This window comes from Peromyscus maniculatus, chromosome 15 (genome assembly GCF_049852395.1).
Source record: "Peromyscus maniculatus bairdii isolate BWxNUB_F1_BW_parent chromosome 15, HU_Pman_BW_mat_3.1, whole genome shotgun sequence".
NCBI lineage: Eukaryota > Metazoa > Chordata > Mammalia > Rodentia > Cricetidae > Peromyscus > Peromyscus maniculatus.
In genome coordinates this window covers 81,999,682-82,022,652 of record NC_134866.1, presented here as the reverse complement: position 1 = coordinate 82,022,652, position 22,971 = coordinate 81,999,682, and the positions used below count along the sequence as shown (strand labels likewise).

The following is a 22,971-nucleotide window of genomic DNA, read 5'->3' as shown; positions in this document are numbered from 1 at the left end:
TACATTTCTACCAAACAGTGATTAAGGATTCCCTTTCTACCTGGATTCTTGCTAGTAATTTCTGTTGTTTTCTTGCCAGTATCACTGGAATGAAATGGATGTCAATGTAGTCTTGCTTACATTTCCCTACCGACTAATGATGTTGATCATTTTTATGTATTTATTATCAACTTGTACTTCTTTGCGCTAACTGTTCATTTGCCAATGATTCAATTGGATTGGTTTTATTTATATATAATATTTTGAGTTCTTTATATATTCTGGATATGAATCCTCTACTAGATGAATAGTTGACCCTCCCCAAAAAAAACCCATTTTGTAGATTTTTCTCTTCACTCTGATAATTATTTTGTTTGCTATAAGGAACTTTACAATTTTATGTATCTATCAATTCTTGTGAGTATTTTCATTATAACTGGAGTCCTTTTCAGAAAGTCCTTGTTTACATCTATGTCTTGATATCTTTCCTTCTGTTTTTGCTTTTCTCTGGTAGTTTTAGATTTTCAAGCTTTGCATTAACATCTTTGATCCATTTTACATTTTTTTTTTTCCGACTGGTGAAATAGCTCAGCAGGTAAAGATGCTTGCTTCCTAGCTTGACAACTTGAATTCAGTCCTCAGGATTAGGAGGTGTGGCCTTGTTGGAGGAATTGTGTTACTGGGGGTGGGCTTTGGGGTTTCAAATGTCCAAGCCAGGTCCAGTGTCTCTCTCTTCCTGATGCCTGTGGATCTGGATGTAGAACTCTCGGCTACCTCTCCAGCACCATGTCTGCCTGTATACCACTGTGCTTCCCACCATGATGACAATAGACTAAACCTCTGAACTGTAAGCATGCCCCAATTAAATGCTTTCTTTTTTTATAAGAGTTGTCATGGTCATGGTGTCTCTTTACAGCAATAGAATACTAAGACAACACCTTTGTCAAAAATCAGGTGGCTATAGTGGTGTGGGATTACTTCTAGATTCGCTATTTATATCTATATATCTATATATCTATATCTATATATCTATATATATATAAAACTAATGTCATGCTAAAATTAAAAATTGAAATCAGACATTATGATGCCTCTAGCATTGCTCTTTGTGTTCAGGATAGCCTTGGCTATTTGTGAACTTTTGCACCTTCATGTGAATATTAAGACTGTTTTCTACTAGTTATGTGAACAATGCCATTGGAATCTTGATGAAGGATGCATCGAATCTGCAGGTCACTTTTGGTAATAGAGGCATTTTCACTATGTTGTGGTATGGAGAGGTTTATATTTAAGAAGTAGGATCTAGTGGAAGGTACTTAGAGCTTGAGAGCACTGCCAATGGGAAGAGATTCTCACAGGAGTATGTCTTCATACTCATAGGAAGTACCACAGAAGGCTTGTTAGGCAGTGAGGCATCACTTGGTCTCTTCTGAATATGGCTATTTCCCTTTCTGCTTCTTTGCCATGTTGTGATGCAGTAGGAAGGATGCTCAGATAATGGACAGATGGTGTCATCTGATCCTAGACAGCTGCCCTCCAAACCTGTAAGCTGAAGGAATGTCTTCCCTTCTAAAGTACTTGGTATCAGATACTCTGTTATTAAACAGAAAATGGAATAATACCAAGGGAGACAAGAAGTTGTTTATGGAAGATTATAAGCAAAGAAAAGAAACCTAGATAACATTATTGACCTAAATTATATGTGCATGTCTATGTGCCTGTGTATGTGTGTATGAGACAACATTCATTTGTTTGTTCTTAATTATAGTTATTTAGAGGGTTAAGACAGTCGTGTAACACAGGCTGCCCTCCAGCTCACTCTGTAGCTTGGTTTTCCTATTTCACTTCCTCCACCTTCTGAGCACTGAGATTAGAGGTGTGCACCCCCATGCCTGGGTTTAAAATACTCTTTTTAGATGCAGCTAGTGGTGCTGGATGTAATCCAGCTGTTCTGAAGACAGAGGTAGGAACATTAAAAGTTCAAGGCTCGCCTTGGCACGTTATGGAGAGTGTGTTAAAATAAAAAGTGAAAAGAAACCTGGGGATCTAGGTCAGTGGTAGAGTGCTTGCTTAGCATGGGAAAGGTCTTGTGTCCAATTGCAGGAAACAAGTTAAAAAAATAAAACAAAGGCAAAAACAAAACAAACAAACCAACCCCACACCCCTCTATCACAGAAATTGGAGATGGACTTACCCTTTTGTATATATGGAACATCTCTAAGAGCTGACAAAATACATTGCAAAAAGTAGAAATAATTCTCACAAATGCATTCTTATGGCAGCAGAAATTAGATGCATAAAACAAAATTTAACAGAATAGCCCATGAAAAGAAATTTAAAGCCTCTTTAAAAGAAATTTTAAGCTGAAGAGGGCATTGGAACTGCTACCTAGAAAATAACAGTGGCAATAAAGACAAAACATCAGACATTTCTAAGGAAAAATTCAGGTAATGAATCAAATATAAAACTGGCTGTTTAAAATGATCTTATTTACAAAGTTAAAAAGGTAAAAGTAAACCAAACCAAGAAAGCAAAACTCAAAAGTATAAACAAATATTAATAAATAACAAGTAGTGATTCCAACAGCTGCCGTCTTTGGGTAAACATTGAGAGATAATTCAGCTGACCTGACTAAGAATAAAGGGAAGAAATTAAAATGTAAAACAAGGAATCACAATATAATAAATAGCTGCATTTACAGAAATAAAAGATTTACAAGGCATTTGGTGTTCACATTTAAGAAATACATTGAAAAAAACTAGATGTAATGCTAAATTTGATAGAAAGATATGCTACCTTCCTAATTACCATACAAAAATTAATGGAAGAAAAATCTAAGATGTATACCCTCTCAAAATACAATAGGCTCAACTAGTTGACCTGGAATTACCAGAGCCATAAGGATAGAGAACAGTGATACAGAGTAACTCCTTTTGACCACACAGAAACAACCAAGCTTATAACACAGTTTATATTACAAATATAGCACTGATTTCAAAATCTAACAGAAACTGAACAAAACCCTCTGGCTGTCTTTTTCACTTTTGGATGCTGACAGCTTAACCCAAGGAAATAACAACCAGAATCCAGTAACAAATTGAAAAAGTAATGCAGAATGGCAGAGTTTATCCTAGAAATGTGAAATTATTTATTATTGCAAAATTGTGTTATGAAAATTTGCTTCATCATAGGTAAAATAAAAGTATTATCACCTCTAGGAGGCTTTTAATAACATTTGATTTTCATTCTAGAGTTTTGAAGTCTCGCAATGGATATTAGGCAAATAGCTATGCACAAAGTCAGTATGATTCTTAACAGGAAATGGAAACTTTTCTATTAAAATAAACAGGGAGCCGACTTCCTCTGTCATGCTCTTTTATTAGCAAATTCTGAGTCTAGCCTGTGTAATTGGATTAAGACGACAGGAAAGGAAATATGCAAGATTTATATGAAAAAATATAAATGTCAGTAAAAGATTTGGAGACCAGCACACTTTCTCAAATAAAAAGCATTCTGTAACTGACTTTGGATAGTGACAATGAAAATCAGAAATGTTGGTTTCCTGTAGTCAATACATTTTTATATTATCTCAATAATAACATGAAAAGGACATACTCACTGTGGAGCCACTCAAGGTGGTTCCAGAATTCAAATGAATGTTGGTCAAGTACTTTATCCAGAAACAAAGAGCTAGGAAAAATTTCAATAGAGAAAACCGCCTCTCAGACTATTAGTGCTTGTGATAAAGCTGTAGTAATTAAAACAACCTGGTGTTCTTCTTAAATAGGCAACAAGTTCAGTAGAACAAATAGAAAGTCTGGACATAGATCTAAATCAACATGGGAATGGATCTAGGGACATATGTGATTCAGGTAACACTTCAGATCTGTGGAGAAAGATAGGTTATTTAGTCAATAGTGCTGGAATAATTAGATATCAGGGAGAAAATGGATAATTTTACATGGTTTACCAAAAATATATTCTTGGTTGATTAAGGACTTACGTGTAGAAAGCAAGATCATAAAAATATCTTAGAAAACCTTGGAATCTTCTGTTTATTATTTATTTATTTATTTATTTATTTATTTAGAAACAGGATCTCTCAGTGTAGTCCTGGATATATATTTAAAATTATCACAAGATGGAAAGTTGTAAACCTAACAACAAACTTAAAAGCCACAAAAGAAAAGTATGGTGAGGGCTGGGGAGGTGGCTCAGCAGTTACAAACACTGGCTGCTTTTCCAGAGGACCTGGGTTTGATTTCCAGCCCCCACACTGCTGGCTCACAACTGTCTGCAGCTCCAGTTCCAGGGGATCAGATACACTCTTCCAGCAAAACATTCATACACATAAAAAATAAAATGAAAAAAAGAAAAGTATGATAAATTTGAAAATGATTCAGTTCAACTTGTAATCAGAATCAAAAGGCAAATGACAAAATAGGGCCAGGGAGATGGATTGATGGGTCAGGCACTTGCTGTGTAAGCTTGAGAATTGGAGATCAGAACCCCAGGACTCGTGGAAAGGCAGCTATTGTAATCTCAGTGCCCAGGAGACAGAGACAGGGGATTGTTGCTGGAGGGCTTCTCTCCAGGTTCTACTAAGCCCCGCAGTCCCACAATCCACGTATAAAATAATCACTCAGACATTTATATTACTTATAAACTGTATGGCCATGGCAGGCTTCTTGCTAACTGTTCTTATATCTTAAATTAACCCATTTCTAGAAATCTATACCTTGCCACGTCACTTGTGGCTTACCGGCATCTTTACATGTTGCTTATCCTGGCGGTGACTGCAGTGTCCCTCCTCCTCCTCCTTCCTGTTTCCCCAATTCTCCTCTCTCCTTGTCCCACCTATACTTCCTGCCTAGTCACTGGCCATCAGTGTTTTATTTATATAGAGTGATATCCACAGCAGGGGATCCCTGGAGAAGTCTGGCTACCTAGATTAGCTGAGCAAGCTCTGGGTTCAAGGAGAGACCTTGCCTCAATGTATAAAGTGGGGGAGTGATTAACGAAGACACCCAACATCTATCGATAGCCTCCACGTGTGTGAGCACAGTTGTACAATTGCACACACATGTGCAGCCACACATGCGTACCACACACACACACACAAACACAAACATGCAAAAGTACAAATGACAAACATATTAAAGAAGTATTTGTAATTAATTACTTATGTACAAATAATTTGCTTATATAGAAAAAGCTACACATATGTATTTTAGAATGTAATAGAAAAATCAGTCAAAAGTTTAAAACAGGTTACAGAAATGAAAATAAAAATTACCTTGGGAACTATGACAGATTCTCTTACAATTAGAGAAACATAGATTCAAGTAAATAAGACCTTATAATCCATCCAATATATTGCCAAAACCAAAAAAGAATCGCTTATAGTAGCACCAATCTGTAGCGTTCACATGACAGGAAATTTGCTGTACTCATCAAATTTACAGTTCACTTTTGGAAGAATAGTCTCTGGGTAGATACAGCTTTGCATGTGTACATGGCTATTCATGGTGGGGCAAGGGACATGAATCAATTAACAGGACACAGAGAAGATAATCAGCCAGTTATGAGGTGTTCTTCATAGACTGGCAGACAATGGTCTTCAGAATATATTGAATGATGAAAACACCAAGATGTATAGGAGTGTGTGTTCCATGCTGACAATTTTTTAAGGGAAACACATTCCATATGAGAATATATTTACATATTTACATATGCATAAAGTGTATGTAGATGAATATACAATGTTTGATAATGTAGGAATGAGTAGGAAATGGGTGCTAGAGGCAGGGGGATATTTTTGGTTTACACATTTTTTTTTGAAATCATTCTTATTGATTACATATAGTTCACTGATGAATTTTACCTCTTGCATTTCTCCATGAAATTATCACCAGAGTCAAGATACAGAAAATGCTGCTTACCACCAAAAACATTCTCTGGCTCCTTTGCAGGGTATTTCTCCCTTCTTCAGGGTTCCAATCACGGATCTATTTTTCTTATTAAAGGATTGGTAGAATTTTGATTGAAATCACAACCAAGTCTATAAATTAATCTGGTCAGAAGTGATATTTTAACGTTATATCTTCCAATTTTGGAACATGATAGATATTTCCATTTATAAATCTACACCAATTTACTTAATAATACTCTAATTTCATTAACATTTTGTAATTTTGATCTCTAATTATTGCAGGCTATTTCATTGCTATTACAGAGAGGCTTTTTAAAAACAACTTTTTATACTTAATTTTTTGTTAGCAAGTAGGAATATAACTTATTATTGCTGTGCAAACTATTACCTCACAAGTAAGGTGACTTATGATGCCTCTCATGGTCTCTATGGGTTGAAATCTAGGAGTAACTACCAAGGTGGTCCTGCTGTTAGGTTTCTGTCAAGAACTTAAGTGGGGCTCCAGGCATCTGATGGTTCTCATGATGCAGGAGAGTCTGCTTCCACAATGGCACATCTGTGCTGGCCTGCCAGTTGGTGCTCTGTGTATGACACATAGCTGGGTTCCCACAGAGCAAGAAAAAGTATTGCCTTTGATTTTGCTATAGAGACCCACAGAGAACTTACTCAGGGTCAGAGAATCTGAGCTTGCTTTACCCAGCAGGGCTGCACAAGGGAATGATTGGACCACAGGCATGGTTACAGGTGTTTGGAAGGGTCTACACTTGGCTGTGTGGTGTACTTGATCTAGCAAGGGGGAGGTCTTTTGCCCCGGCCCTTGGCATTGTTATAAAAAGCCCCATTTGAAGAGGCAGAAGGGGCAGATGGATTTTGATCCAGGTCCTCCCGAAGGTCCTATCCTGTGTTTCTGTCTTTTTCCTCATCGCTATCTTTCTATCTAAAAATTTCTTATCCCTTTCTCCTCCTCATAGGGACCCTTTTAAAAGGTGGAAGCTGGCCTCCCACAGCTTGAGTTCAAAAGTCATTGTTATTATCTCTGCTATATCAAGGAGCCAGCATTTTTTTTTAATGAGGGCAGTAAACACACAATAGCATGAAAGCTGCAGGTGATGGTCATTTGGAGCCATTTGGAGGATGTGCTCTAGTTTTAGTTTATACAGCTTTGCTTTTCACTCTTTCTAAAAATGTATTAGTTTTATTTATTTTTTTAAAGTAGACTTTGGGATACCTCCATTCTTCTTTAAATGCCTCCTGCACCCCACATCTTCCTTTCTTAGGTCTCAATCTGGGGCTCCATATATGTTAAAATGCTTGTCTGACATGTTATTGTAGTCCTGTTCTTTTTGTATAAGTCAGTCTCACCTGGGTTTAATTTAGGATAAAATGTCTTCTAGTTTACTGATCTTTCATTCTACAATGTCTAATCTGTTGTTAAGTCCCATTAAATATCTTTTGACTTCAGATATGTAATTTTGATTTTCAGGATGTCTACATAACTGTAGAATATATTTTAACTTCATTATGCCTTCTTTCGTGTAGATTATTGAGCATAGACATTAGTCTTTGAAATTCTGCTAATTCCACATCTGAGCCACTTCTGTGCCTCTGAGGACTATTTTGATTGACTGGGTTTTCTCATGATTAGGGGCAAGGTGGTACCCCTTGGTGTATGTAGCTTTTTTTTTTTAATTAGCTATTAGATACTGGGTATGTTGTATGTTAAATGTTTGGATCTTGGTGTTTTTCCTTCCCACTCTGATGTTTCTTTGGGCAGGCAGGTATGCACTTTACTTGTCCACACAAGTTTGATCTTTGTTGGGGCAGCTGGACAGCAGCCTTATCACAGGGCTATTTGACTTATACCACAAATGCTGGGCTTTTCTGGCATCTCTGTTGCATGCCTATTGAAATGAAGTCCTCCTCTGAGTAGCCACATGAGTGAATCTTGGTGTTTGAGTTTGGTGGGCCTGAGAAGGGAGAGCCCCTAAAGCTGTTCCTTGCTTGGATTTGTGGAGTTCACCTAAACATCTGTAATTTGGGTTTCATCTGGAGATTCCTGTGTAGACTGCCGATTTCTTCCACTCTCTGGAACACTGCCCAGCAATTTACTGCTGCCTCAGCCTTTCTGGGCCCCCATGTCTCCTCAATTTGGGAAGACTGCCAAGCTCTTCATGGGTGCCCCTTCCTGCCCTAAGGTTAGGAAATTGCTTCCAGAGATCATAGATCTACTGCTCATTGTCCAGTGCTGGGAAACAGGCATTTTATACACTTTGCCCAGTTTTTGGTGAGTTACAGGAGTAGGTGTGCAGATGTCTGTCAATCACTGTTCCTCCAAGGGAGGAAGCAGAGATTGCTTTACTTATGGTTTTAAATGAAGTCAATGAGAACCATTAAAAGGAAAAGAAAACAACTTGAAATAAAAATAGCAGTGGCCCTGAGTTTACTGGGAGTGTATGGAAGTAGGGCATATTTAAAAACTACTGGTTGGGGTTTAAAATTAGAACACTCTTTCAGAAGGTTGTTTTGGCAAAAAAAAAAATTTAAATGCTTAAATGCTTTCAGTTTAAACTATTCTACTGAAAACTCAGACATTTATATAGAGGAAATAATCAAACATATGTAAAATGTTCATTAAAGAATTAATTATAATATGAAAACATTAACCTGAAATAAAGATTTAACCTAAATATCCAACAATATAGAATTAATGAAATTAATTTGTTTATATATCCACATAATGACTTATTACATAACTACAAAAATAACCTTGTATAGATATAATTTAATGGCATGGGAAAATATTTTAGCAGCTCTATTACATTGAAAAACTCATTATTAAAAATAAGTTTATCTTGATCAGTTTAATGTGAAGAATACGATGGAAGTTTGATGTAGAGAATATAAAAAGTCTCTTTTTTGTGCTTTCCTGCATTTTCCAAACTTTCTATACTAATTACAAAATTGTTTTTTAATCTAAAATATTATTTATTCAAAAATTCATCGGCAGGTTTACCCACAGTTCCATTATCATTAGAAATGAGATAATTGGTGGTAGGGGAGCCAATGGAGTGCAGCAGATCAACGTTTGGGGTGATAATTTGGATTTCAGTTCTGTTTTACAATTTTCTAGGTGAATTGCCTTCCTAAGTTTTCTATACTCCCTGGAACTTCTACTGTCTTACATACAAGACAGCTATGAAAAGTTGCTACACGTGGTTCCTATGAGGATTAAATTCACACAAGCCCCTGGCATGGGAAAATTCTAGGAATATGAGTTAATGCTTGTGTTAGTGCTGTTGCTACTAAGGAAGAGGGGAGTGAAAAGTTAGCTAATTTCTCGTCTACACATAGGAAGTCAGCACTTTAAAAAAAAAAAACAAAGAAAAAGTATGGAACAATGCAAGAAATTAGGAAAGGAAGCACTGCTTTCAAGAATATTAGGAAATGCTGGCCAGGCGGTGGTGGCACACACCTTTAATCCCAGCACTCGGGAGGCAGAGGCAGGCAGATCTCTGTGAGTTTGAGGCCAGCCTGGGCTACAGAGTTAGTTCCAGGAAAGGCTCCAAAGCTACACAGAGAAACCCTGTCTCAAAAAAGAAATGCACTTGGAAGACACTTGAGAGAGACAGAAATCCCACCCCTTCAGCTCACAAAGAGTTCTCTTGACCGTGAATGAAAAGATATAGTAGACATGGAGGTCAAAATTAGCAAGATGCTTGATGACTGCTATGAACTGGATATTTGTATTCCTTCCAAGTTCATATGTTGAAATTCTCATCCTAATTATTGTTAGGAGCTGATGGCACTAATTAGCTAATGGGGGTGGCATCTTCATGAGCAGGATTCCTGTCCTTGTAAAGAATGCTCTGAGTCCCTTTCCGGCTCTCATGTGAAACATTTTCCTGAAAGAAAAGTCATGGCTATTCAGGACACAGACCCTCATTAGACACTCTAGCAGGCTGATACAGTAAAGTTCCTGATGCTTATAAACATTTCAGATGTAGTGGACATGGAATATATATAGTATTTCATATATAGTATTTCATTAGCGCAATCTTACTGGACTAATGATCTTATGATACTGTTTTTTTTTTAACCTGCCAAATATTTCAAAAACATAAGCAAGTTTTAATGAACATACCCAATGGATTCCTTGACAGTATACAAAAACCCAAGCATTACTCTCTAATTTTAGTCGCTGTCCCTACAGGTCAAGTTACCACAGGTCAAGTTTTGCTTCTCTTTGCTTCTAAATTTGTCCTTAAACTGTTACATTGTATACTCTCCCATGATTGATACTTACAAACTACAAATCAAGGTAACCATCCGTGGAAAGGTCATTCCAGGCCAAGAGAGGCACGTGTGTCAGCAAAGGATACAGAGAGCTTCAGGGAGTGGTTAGAAAACTTGGACACTGCTAAAACTTCTTCACAGAACAGAGGAAGAGAGAGAAGCAGCAGAAAGGAGGAGCACACCTTGAAATTTCTCACATGGCCATTGGATAGACATGTACCTTTTAGGTGATTAAAAACAGACCAATTTAAGCAGAGGGATGGTTATATCCAGAAAGTATTTTAGGAAGACAGGGGAGAGAGGAGAGAGAAACAAGGCACGAGTTAGGTTCAGGAATGTACTGTCCACACGCACTTTTGATACTAACACGCTTAGGTTGAACAAAAGATACCTGAATACGTCATCTTCAGTATTTAACCTTCTAACAGCAAAGAAATTTTGTATAAATAAAGACCTTGTTTTGAGGGGCAGGGACACACCTCAGTACAAGAACATTTTAAGCTTTGAAGTTCAGAAACACATGTTTTTGATTCAGTGGATCCCCTGGAACCTCTCATCCTGTTGTGGCTTATGGAGAGGTCTTTTGTGATATCCCCCAAAAGGTAGACAATCTTGTGGTAGAATCACTAGGCTGGGAACCAGATTATCATGTGGCCATAGAGGGCAAAAGATGGATATGAAATTATGTAAGAGATTAGATTAATTGATGCGGGATTTGAGGAGGAGAAATGAAGACTAACACCCAGGCTCCTGGTTTGACCATCCCTACCCTACAAAGAGAGGACCCCAGGAGAAAAACAGTATTCGGGGAGGTGGAAATGGGTGGGCTCTGCCTCAGACATAAATTACAATTTATATTTTTCTAATATTCAACTGAAGATGTCTAGCTGAAAACATCTGTTGCTTTGGGGATATGAAACAAGGCATCCAGAGGGAAAATTCACACTAAGGGGGGTGTCCCTGGTAATAAAAGTGGGGTTTGATGAGCCAAAAAGATTGTTATAACCTGGAACCTGGTAAAGTTTTTTGCTTTGCTTTAAAAGAAAAAAAAAAACACAAAACTTTTCTTAAAACCAGGTCTCACTGTGTCCCAGGCTGTCCTCAAATATGGACCTCCTGCCTCAGCCTCCGGAGTGCTAAGAGATGATTACTGGTGTGTACTACTTTGCCCTGTCTAGCCAGTGACTTGGAACCTTATCTGGGAATGCTTTTAGCTCTAGAATCCGGACCTGAAAGGCATGATTTTCTGTTTCTTAAATTCTAACTTTCTGTCCTAGACAACTTAAACAATCGCCAAACTGATCTCCCCTGCCTGAGCAGAAGAACAGCTTAAAAGGGAGAGGGGGTCCAAGCTAGGCAGGGAACAAATGATACTGGGGGGGTGGGGGGGGTGGCGTGAGTGTGGTGGGCGTGGTTCCAGAAGGTGGGGCTCCCTGAGTGCCAGGGCTTGGGGAGGCCTGGAATGTTGATAGTGGGAGTCTGAAGTTGTTTTTGGCAGCCTCGCGTGTCAGAAGGTCCCATAACAAGCCCGAGTTAAGGAGACAAGGAGTTATCTAGAAGGCAATCCTCTCTGGTACAAGGTAGAATATTTAGCAGGCTTTGGCAGCTGGGTGTGTGGGGAGTAGGGAGGTGTGGTTCCAGCGAGGACTGGGGAAGAATCTAGCACATAGGTCAAATATCATTCAGCTCGAGAGGGGAAGTTGTCTTGGAGAAATATTTACCATCAGCAAGCTGTCCTTGCAGAAGGCGAAATGGCTTGGGTGGCAGAGTTCTGGGGCCCATGGAATGCACACTGCCAGCATGCATGGTATGTGACCAACAGGCATGTTGGGACTGTGGTATGCTATGAAGCCACACTGTGCCCTTGCTAGTTCGTAGTATGCCACGGGTTGTGAGCAGGTGGACAAGAGACACTGGCCTGCATCCCTTGCTCAAAGCTTGCTACATACTATATTCCTTTATATACTTTTTGAATGTGCAGAAACTTTTTGTCTTTTTTTTTTTTCATCACAGAATTTGTCACTTGTCAGGGGATGTTGGTTATGGACTGGGCACTGTCACTCAACTGAAGAACTTTATTATCAGGCCAGACAGCTGCTGTTGTGACAGAATCCCCCACCTCCTTACTGGCATGGGTATTATGTTGGCATGAACTAATAGGATGAGAGTCCAAGGTCTAGGTCTCTTAAGGTTTATACAGACTTGGTCTACACAATACTCCTTATGTGAGAGGAGTCATGAAGCTGTGGAGAAAGGAGTAGAAATGGCCTCGTCATAGTGGCCGTAGGACTTTAAAAACTCTGTGCCTGGAAAATGTACTTCTGCCAGATGTGGTATCACATACTTGCAATCCAAGCATTTGGGAGGCAGAGGCAAGTGGATTTAGGAGAATTCAAGGCCAGCCAGGGCTACATAGTGAAATTCTGTCTCAAAATCAATCAATCAATCAATCAATCACACCAATCAATCAAATCAAGGGCTGGCAAGATGACTTAGCAGATAAAGTTATGTTCCACCCAGCCTGATGACCTGAGTTCAATCCCTGGAACCTACATGGTGAAAGGAGATAGCTGACTACTCTAAATAAATAAACAAAAAATGAGTAAATGTAATAATTAAAAAAATCTCCAGGCCTCACATAGTGAAACTGTAAAAACTTTTTTAAAATTTGGGGGACCTACATGGTAGAAGAAGAGAACCAAATCCACAAAATATACAAATAAATGAATAAATAAGTAAGTGCAGTGTTTTAAAAATCACATTGAATACTCAACAACTGGTAACTAGCATGATATCATGATGTTCTAGAACTAGTGTTAAGTGGTTAGTTATGTCCAGATATCGCGACTGAACCCACTCACTGGAGGACAGCAAGGTTCCTCTCAGCATGTTCTCCTCCTGGTCCCATCCAGTTTGAGCCTGCATTCTCTGTTCCGCCCACAGAATTCTGGTGCTTTCCTAGCAACACAGGAATGGAGAAAGAGTTGTACTTGGGGTGGGGGGCTGTAAAGAGGGAGGGGCCAGTGCTGGCATGGAGCCTGGTGGCTGCTGGCTTGGCTCTTCCTGCAAGGCGCTGAGTCATGAGAAGGGGTGGCAGGGCACAGCACCCTGGGGCTTGCTGTGCATGGCATCTGGGGGGATTAGCTGATTATGATCAGAACAAGATACAAAGGGATTGCAGCTGATATTGATAAGCAACTTGGAAGGCCCTCAGAGGAGGGAAGACATGAAAGGAGACTGCAGAATCAAAGTGAGTGTGGGCGGGGAGTGTCTGGAAGAGGCAGATGCCCAGGTCTTGCGACTCAGGGAGGGCAAGGGTTTCTTCTGCTGTCGTTGCTCTGGGTATTGGGAGGAAACTGCCGAAAGGAATTGGAGTTTGGCATTTAGTCAAATGAAAGCGTTTTCTATGTGGAGCAAGGGATCTCTCAAACATTGCTGATGGAAATGTCAAATTATACCAAGCTGGAAAGAGCCTGGTAGTTAGTTCCTCACAAAACTACATGGTAGCTGTCATATGACCCGGAAAACTGAAACCATTGATCTTAATCCCGAAGAAATGAAAACTTGGATTCATATAAAAGCATTTACAGTTGTATTCATAGCTTTATTAGTGATGGTCCCAAATTCCTCGGAACAACCCAAATGTCTTTCAACATGTGAACAGTTAAACTATAGTATATCCAGATCCTGTAATACTACTTAGCAGTATAAGTAGATAGGTGCCATGCCTAACAACGTAGATAAGAATTATTCTGAGAGCAAAAAAGCTAATCTCAAAAGATTTTGTAGATCAAGATTGACACTCCATGACCACACATATTCTTTTTTAAAGATTTTATTATTATTATTATTAAGATTTTATTGTTTTATGTGTATATGTGAGTGCCTTCCTGTATGCCCATGTACCATGTGTTTGCAGGTGCCCATGGAGGTCAGAAGAAGGTGTCAGATCCCCTGGAGATGGAGTTACAGGTAGTTGTGAGCTGCTTAATATGAGTGCCAGGAACCAAACCCAGGTCCTCTGGAAGAGCAGCTAGTGTCCATAACTGCTGCGCCAGCATGCCAGTCCCAATACTTTTTTGTTTGAGACGGTCTCACTCTATTCTATAGTCTTGGCTGGCCTGGAGCTCACTATGTAGACCACTTGCCCCTCTCTCTCAGGCACTAGGATTAGAGGTGTGTGCCAGCACACCCAGCTCACACATTCTTGAGATAAATTATGGAGATGGAGAGCAAATCAGTGCCCGTCTCAGTGAGGCTGATGGTGGAGAATGAAGTGCCTGTAGGTGGAAATGGGTGGTACAAGAACCTCTGTGCTCAAAGTGTGAATAGGCATGGTGAAGATCTCACAGGATCTTCATGAAACTGCGTAGGATGAAACATGGATATGTGCCTGCACACTCAGATGACCAGGGAAGGCTAAGTAAGGTCTTCAGTCCTTCATAGAGAAAGAGACTCTCAGGCCATGGGTGTGAGACAGAGGCAGCATGGTCTAGCATGGCCTAGGAACAGAGCAAAATGGGGAAGCATGAGAGAAGGCTGGGGTGGCCCCACTCAGGCCAAAGCCTCCCATGTTGCACTGCCTTGTCACTCTCCTGGCTTAGAAGAGGTCCTTGGCAGGGTGTGTTAACTGAGTGTCCAAGTGGATGCAATCCTACATTTCAGAAATTAAAAGATTAACCACTGCTGGTGGAAAAGTCACGTGGCTAAGCTTTCTGTTCACGCTGCCCTAGGGAATGGGACTTCCCTTCCTCTCTATTCCCTCTGGCTTCCATTTCCTCGAGCACCATGTCTCTCTGTAAGTATTCTGTCAACCTGGGATCACTGGTTAGGGACTATCCAGTTGGACACTCTTCCTCCAGATCTCCTCTCCCACCTTGTGTTAAAGCCCACCTCTCCATTTTTCCAGCCTCCTGATAATTCAAAGCACCAGGTCACATGGTGTCAAGGTTGAATTAAGGTATGCATGGCAGATGATATCAGGCTTGAGGTTTGCCTTTGTGATGTCATATTCACGGATGTCTTCTGCGTCTCAACATGGAGATACCTTGTGGTAGAGTTTCCAGAGGCCAGGAGGGGTGAGAATGATATGTAGACATATTTGGCAGAGGTTTTTTTTCAGAGTTCCTCCAATCACATCCCCTCTGACAAAATGAGTGCTTGCCCTGGACAGAACACAAGCATTCTAGGGGTTGGAAAGCCAGAGCCAAGCAATGTGGAGCAGAGCCCAGTGTCCCTTTATCCTGAACAGAGGAGAGAGATGGAGGAGAGTTTACCAACAACCTTGCTCCTATTTGCCAACAGCCCTGGGGAGCTGATCTTGGCTTGGGACATCTAGATACTGTTTACTGGCAATGTGTACTATAATGAGAGACAAGGCTAGACCCACATTAAGCAAGGGAAGGTATGGTGATATTTTATTTGTACTGAAATGTGATTTTATTTGTATGTTAATAAATAAAGTTGCCTGGGGGTCAGAGCTAATAGCAAACCATAGCAGAAGCTGGGTGGTGGTGGTGCATGCCTTTAATCCCAGCACTTGGGAGGCAGAGCTAGGCAGATCTCTGTGTTTTCAAGGATACAGCCAGCATGGAGACACATGCCTTTAATCTCAATACCAACCATAGAAGACCTGGAGGTCTGTATAGATGGGCAGTGACGAGGAGGTCATGTAGTTGGGTTTACAACCAATGAGAAGGCAGAATAGAAAGTCAATAAAAAGGACAAACACACAGGAAGTAGGTCTCTTGCTGAGGAGGACAGCAGCGGCAGTGAAGGGTAAGGTTTTTAGCGCTTAGCTATTGCTCTGACCTCTTGGGCTTCCATCTCTCCATTGGCTCTGTGTTTCTTATTTAACAAGATGGTTACATCTACAGGAATGGCCATCATTCAATACCCCAATTTGTCCTTCCAAGCTTATATTTTCCAGAAATCATTCTTTCTTCATAACAATGATCACATATTCATTGTCCGTCTAGCCTCTCCTATTTGGGGACCAACAGAGATCTCTTTGTTCTTTGAAAGGAAGACTCAGTACCCACAACCCATCTAGAGAAGCAGTAGCACTCACACAGGGCAGATGTGGAGCTATAGTCAATAGACAGGCTGGGGTCAGCATGTAGAATGGGTCCAGAGTACCAGGGAACTATGCCTTCTCTGTACCACCGGAAGAAAGAGTTCTCATATTTCTTCCTGGCTCACAATGGACTTGATATGGTTGCTTGGCCCCAAAGCCCATCTGCTCAACTGCAGAAGATCCAGGGATACACAGCCATCCATCAAATCCGACAGCCGTGCCTCCTACAGCAGCTGCATTGTTTACCAAATGAGTCACTCTCAGAATGAGTCCAAGAGCAAACTTGAGCTGGATTTGACAGTTAACATCCCACTTCATTCTGCTCAATCTTCCTTTGCAGGCTTGCCGAGTTTCTAAACGGCAGCTAAACTCTACTGAAGTGAATTTAAAAAAAACAACCCACAAATTCAAGTTTTTAATCCTTGCACAAAAATCATTGCATTTGATTTCATAGATTAAGGGTGTTCACAGCCATGTGTCTGTCTTCTCTCTTTGAGTGGAAAGTGGTGAGGGGGCTGTGAGTGCATAAGCACAGTGACTGCCACAGTTGCACCCTGGGGAAGGGTGGAGTCTTCCATTACAGAAGTGGTCACTGAGGATGAGATTTTGTTGATTATATGACTGGATGGAGGAGCAAAAAGGAATGATTAATTTAGGGAGCTGTCCAGGTTTGGGGTAAGAAGGTCCCTCCTTCTAGTTCAGCCTTGGAAGCAAAGGCCTAGAGAGAGAATTCTAGAGACACTAGAAGATTCTATTCTCAGTTGCTTTTAGATGATAAAGATGTGTTTAAAGTATGGATATACTTAGTGCCATAGGACTAGTGGACCCGTGTTATCAGACGTTCACTCAGAATAACTTAGTTTGTGGGGCTCCTTGCTGTGAGGAAACATCTGAGGGCATAACTTAAGAGAGGATGGGAGGACTTAAGTCACAGTTGTAGAGAGCCCATGGTCTGCTGGTTCTTTTGCTTCTTGGCCATGGTGAGGCTGAACATCATGATTATAGGTCACAGCAGAGCAAAGTTTCTCACCTCATGATGGCCAGCCAGTCAGGCTTGGGAGGGACAAGATACACTCTGCAAAGAAACACCTGCTAGTAACCTACTTCTTTTAACCAGTCCCTATCTCCTAATGGAATATTCAGTATGGATGACTCTGTGGATGAAGTTACAACCTTAGTGATCAGTGATGCAATCATCTTGTCACGTAGTAGTTTTCCCTGGATTGAAAGGTTTGCCCCGGGAAAGGGATGGAAAGGCTCCTGAAACTCAGGAGGTAAACTTCACACGTCAGAAAGGTGGCAAAGCAAAAATTCAGCAGGTTCAAGATGGCCCCTCCCTAGCTGTACAGGAGCAGCGAAAGACTATTAGAGGAAGAGACTGACCAGGTAAACTGCTGGGAAGTCCCTTGGACCAATCCAGCTGCCTACAGCTGATGCAGAGAGCTCTGGGGAAGTAGAATTGAGAGTCAGCACTCACGCTGGGGTGGGCTCTTCAGTGATGGAGCTGTTCTGAGCTCCACCCCCTGCTCCTGTAATTAATCCCTTGTCCATACTCCTGTTAAATAAAAACTCAGTGGCTCACCAAGTTAGATGTCAGTACAGTTGTGAACTTTGATTTGCCATGGGCTCCTTTTCTAGGGAGAGTAGATGTGTGTGTGTCACATTGCCCCAGGAAAATTCTCTCATACAATATGTAAGAGTGCCAAAAAGTGGGGACCAAGTCTTCAACACGTGAGCCGTGTGTGTGTGTGTGTGTGTGTGTGTGTGTGTGTGTGTGTGTGTGCGTGTGCGTGTGCATGTGCATGTACTTCACGTTGAAACTATAATGTAGGATACTTACAGACTAAGAAGCAATTAAGGGAGAGGGGATACTATTCAAGAGACTATTTATTGAATACCTGTTGCTTGCCAATCATCCCCCTAGATTCCTGAGCTACAGTTGTGACGAGACCCCAGTCTTTTCCTTAATGGAAGTCAGTCTGGCTGGAGACAACTTATACACGCCTATAAAATGTGGTAAGTACTGATGGAAGTAGCACTTGACACTGTGAAGTGTATCTCATTCGGGCATTACAAAGCTATCCCTGTGGAAACAAAACTTGTCACTCGAGGCTCCTGGGTTAGTTACCTGAACAACTCCTGATGCAGGAGACAAACAGTAGGAGACGCCCCTGGAGAATGTGAGGGACCAGGGAGAAGCACATAAGACAAGAAAAAGGTGAAAAAGCAAATGCCTTGGTATTTGGCTGCACACAGATGCAAGGTTTTAGTTTTTTTTTTTTTTAAGCGAAACAGAAAATTAGAAATTTGGAGGGAAAAAAGCCAGGCCATATTATCAGTTGCACATCAATTGGTTATCCAATACCAGATGGTCAGAGCACAAAAGATACAAGTAACATTATAGATTGAGCAGGTTATATTTAGGGATACATATAGGGAGGGAAATGATGTAATCATAATCTCAAACATAAAAAACAATTTTTAAAAGTCACCTTTCACATATAAAGAGGACTTATGAGCAAGAAAATATGGATGCCTTATGAATGTACAGGGGATATTTATTCAGCATGACTATTACAGTTTGAATGTGAAATGTTCCCTAACAGGCTTATGTGTTTAAATACTTAATCCTTAGCTGGTGCCACTGTCTTGAGAAGTTGTGGAATCTTGGGGATTTGGACCCTAGCTGTCAAGCCTGAGTTCCTAGAAAGTGTACACCTTGAAGGTTATGCGTGCCTCTGGTTCCATTAGTCTTTCTGCTTCTTTATCCGGCCACCATGTGAGGAACTGTGCCAACCACATCCTCTGAAGCCAGGACCCCAAATACCCCCTCCCCTTAACTAGAGTCTGTCCTGCATTTTGCTGCAACAGGAGCAGCTAATGCAATCACTGTGAAGCAAATGCAAACCGAGCTGGTGGGCAGCAGGAGCAGATGCTCAGAGAGCTGCCTGGTTTTAGCCTTGCTTCAGGGAACGGGGACTTGAGGAAGAAATACTCAGTCAGAAAGCAGAGGCATAGGTCCACCCCGAGTGACCTCCACTGATTACTCACCAGGCGTATGGCTGGAAGGCCAATTTCACAGTCATTCTGGGAATAATAGTGAAAGTTGAGAGCAAGAAATTAAAACTCCTGTAACTTCCTAGGAAAACTGGTTCACTTGGCTTCTTGTCATGGTCCCAGGAGTGGTTAGTGGGAACAAGGGTACAACTCTATGTTCAGGGGGTGTTCTGTAAATAGTAGTGAATTTGATGCTTTTTATTCTAACACAATGATGTGGGGGGTAGTTCTTCAGCAATTTAATGCTCCCAATTTGAATAAAATTAGATGCCTAGTGTATGATACCCTGCCTGGCTTTCTAAGCCCCACAGAAGTTGGCATTTGTGATGGTGGTGGCTTCTAGCCTTTCAAGTGGCCAGCTGGTTGTAGTGACTTCAGCTCTCCCCTTGTGGAATGAATATTATCCTCCCAAATTCATATACTGAAGTCCTAACTCCTAAGTACCTTACCATGTCACCCTGGAGATAGAATGTCTGAGGAGTTATCAAGTCCAAATGAAGTCCTTAGGATGGACTCTAATCCAACATGATTGGTGACCTTATCAAAAGGGAAAAATTTAGAGAGAACCATATAGGGAGAATATCACGTGAACAGGAGGACGGCCATTTACAAGCTAAGGAGAGAGGTCTGTTGACACCTGGATTTGGCCTTTCATAACCAGAACAGAGACCATTAGATTCTGCCCTCTTTAAGTCATTGTGACCGTGGTTGTTCAAAGCCACTCAGTTTTTGTAGTGGTCTTAGTAAATGAATCCAGTTCTCATGTTTAGTCATTTCCTTCCACATCTCTCTTACCTTGATGGTTTTGAATATAGAAAGCAAGGGGCTAAGGCTGAGGAAGGAGGAGGAACCCTTGGACATTAAGGCATGCCTATATGTTGGCATCATGGCGTGAGCAAGAGATCCAATGGAGGCTAGGCATGGTCGCTTCTTTCATGGTGCCCATATCAGGCAGGAAGAACAAACCTGAAGAATTGGAAGAGAGTATGTGTTCTGTGGCAAGGGTGTATATACCCTGTTCTCTGGGAGTCTCTGCAATGAACCCTGGTTCTTGGGTTCCAGAAACATTTCCCTGATTGCAAGTGACATTTGAGCTGAAAGTTGACTCTGAGCGAGCTGATGAAAGGAACAAGACTAATGAAAGACAGTGAGGGCAATGTTCCCAGGCAGAGGCAACAGCCAGGCCCCATGTTTCACAAGTGGAGAGGGAAGAAAGCTTGTCATTAATCTTGGAGTTAATGATACGACCCTGGAATCCTAAGTCAAAGCACGTCGAGCTATCTGATGGGGAAACATCTCAGCCATGCTCCCAGTTTGAGGAGTGGAAAGGTTTGGGGTTGACCTTGTTGGTCATTGCAGGAGAAGCATTTGGCTGACTTCCGTAGCCCCTCCGGCAGTCTCCCCAGACCTCCCGACCCAACTGCCCAGTGTTCTCACAGCACACGTTCACAGCTTGATATGGGAGCTTCTCAAAGTATTTTTTAACAGAGCCAGACTTTGTGAGGGGGCCAACTTACAAAGCAAACCTCAAGGAGCTGATGGAAGAATTGTTTCAGCTTGTCTCCTGATGGGAAAGGCCACTCCCTCTTTCTCCAGTCCCTTCCAAGAACCTGAAAACTGAAAGGGCCTTTTATGTTTCTGATAAATGGTTTGGCAAACATTTTGTGTTTGGAATCGAAGCCTACCTTACTTGCTTTCCACTAATCCCCTCTCCCCCATCGAAACATGTTGTGTCTCCTGGCAACAGGGCCTGAGGAATGAATGGTGTCTCGGAAAGGTGAATGTTCTAGAGGTCACTTCTGGGTCCTTGTCCCGGCCTTGCCCTTAACTAATCTTGTTACTAGTTGAAAAACCATCTTTCATCCTTGAGCCTCAGTTTGTGAGAGTGCAAGTCAACGGTGGGAGTGGGATGGGCTGAGTGGGTGAGCAAGGCAAGCCTGGACCACTCCATCCCTCGATCAACATTAGGATCCCATTTTCCTTTCTGTCTCCAAAGTGCTTCACTTCATTCCCTCTTCACACTAACCGCGGTGTTGTTACTCTCAGAGGTCAGGCGAAGTGGCCCTCGGCAGTCTGGGGCAAGCATACTGCTGCCATGCTCCCATGAATATGTGTAGGGAACATATTCGTGGAGTGGTGAACACGAATCAGCAGAAACCAACTCCCCAAACCTCCCCCCCCTCTTCTCTACCTTCCACAATGTCAACCTCCCCCTTCCACCTATCTCCCACCCGCTTCCACACAGAAATCCATCCGAAAAGTTCTGCCTGGAGGGGAATTCGAGACTTATTTCTTTAATGGTCAGAATTGTGCTGGGTCAAGACTTTCAACTGTGTATTTAATTAGTCATCTGTACGCATGCAACTTAAAGGCATTCAGCTGTGCCTTTTTATAGGATTAATAAAGCCGGCTGTAAATCACCTCTGCAGCCCATAAAAGTATTTATAGCAGCTTTTCTCTCCCTCTGCCCTTACAGAAGCTCTGTTTGAGCTAGCTGAGGTCTGCACAGGGATAGTTCTAGAAGGAAAGCGTTAAAAAGTCCTTTCCTGGCAAACCACAACTTCATCATTAGGCAATGTAGAATGTGCTGGAATGTTAAGCTCCAGCAAGGACATTCCAGGGTGTGATTGCCAACAGCAAGCCTTCTGTGTTAATGAAAAATCAAAACACAAAAAAAGCCAGTCAACTACAAGTACAAAAACCTGAAGCCGAGCTTGAGAAATGGGACCAGAGTTGGAAGTCTTAGGCTTCTTGACTTCCATAAACCTTAACGGGATTTGGCAAGCTCTTCTCTAAGCTCATGCATTCGCACAGGCCAAACACCTTTGCAACCACCACAGCCAAGTCCACGCTATCACTCAGTCCGTAAAGAAACAAGCCTCCTTTGTCTGGTAGGCATTCAGAGCCTTTGCATGTCAAATGAACATCACCATAACCCGTTCCTCGTGTCGGCAGAAGGCTTATTTCTCACGCCTCCTTTTTCTGCCTAGCAAGAAAAGATCTCAGTTCTTAAGAGACGACTAGACTCATGTCATTTCCCCCCATTTTTCCCTCTGCAAGGCCTATCTGACTTGAACCCTCCTGCTGAATGCCACAGGCAGTGATTAGAAATTGACTATGGAGAAACTTCACTCGTCATTTGGGGGCTAACCCCAGCAGGAGCAGCCATTAGTTTTAGGTTTGAAGATATGTGTTCCGAAATCTCAGTTTGCCTATTTTCTTAAAAGAAGATGAAGTCTCAGATGTTTGGCACGCTCTCACCTGAAGTGGGGTTGGGGGAAAGAAACAGGATATGCTAGCCATCATAGCACCCGGTTGAAGATAATCTGCCCCTGGTAGTTCAGGCATGGCAGGCAGAGACAGGTTGCCCTTGGCTAAGGATTGGGACTTTCTCACACAGGTGAAGGTTTCCCTGTGTCCCTGGCTATCTGAGGCCAGCCACTGGGTCACTGCAGTGGCTCTTAGCATTTACCAACCTCAGGGACAGCTGGGCTGTCACTTGGAGTCCTGGGGGGATCATCTGTATTTATTGAGGTGTAGAATACTGGAACAGATGTGCTAATGGAGATGAGGCCCAGGGGCCCTTCTTCATGATATTGGCCTCAGGGTGGACGTGATGGGGATCTGGTTCATG

The 22,971-nt window shown here is 41.6% G+C and overlaps 1 long non-coding RNA gene across 1 annotated transcript in view; it reads left to right on the top strand.

Moving 5' to 3' along the window:
• Positions 1–1,024: 1,024 nt before the first annotated feature.
• LOC121822838 (uncharacterized) overlaps positions 1,025–22,971 on the top strand; it is a 144,311-nt gene continuing 122,364 nt past the window's right edge. The window contains exons 1-2 of the long non-coding RNA XR_013044840.1: positions 1,025–13,454; positions 18,205–18,296. This is a non-coding gene — a long non-coding RNA (uncharacterized LOC121822838). The remainder of the gene's footprint in view (positions 13,455–18,204; positions 18,297–22,971) is intronic.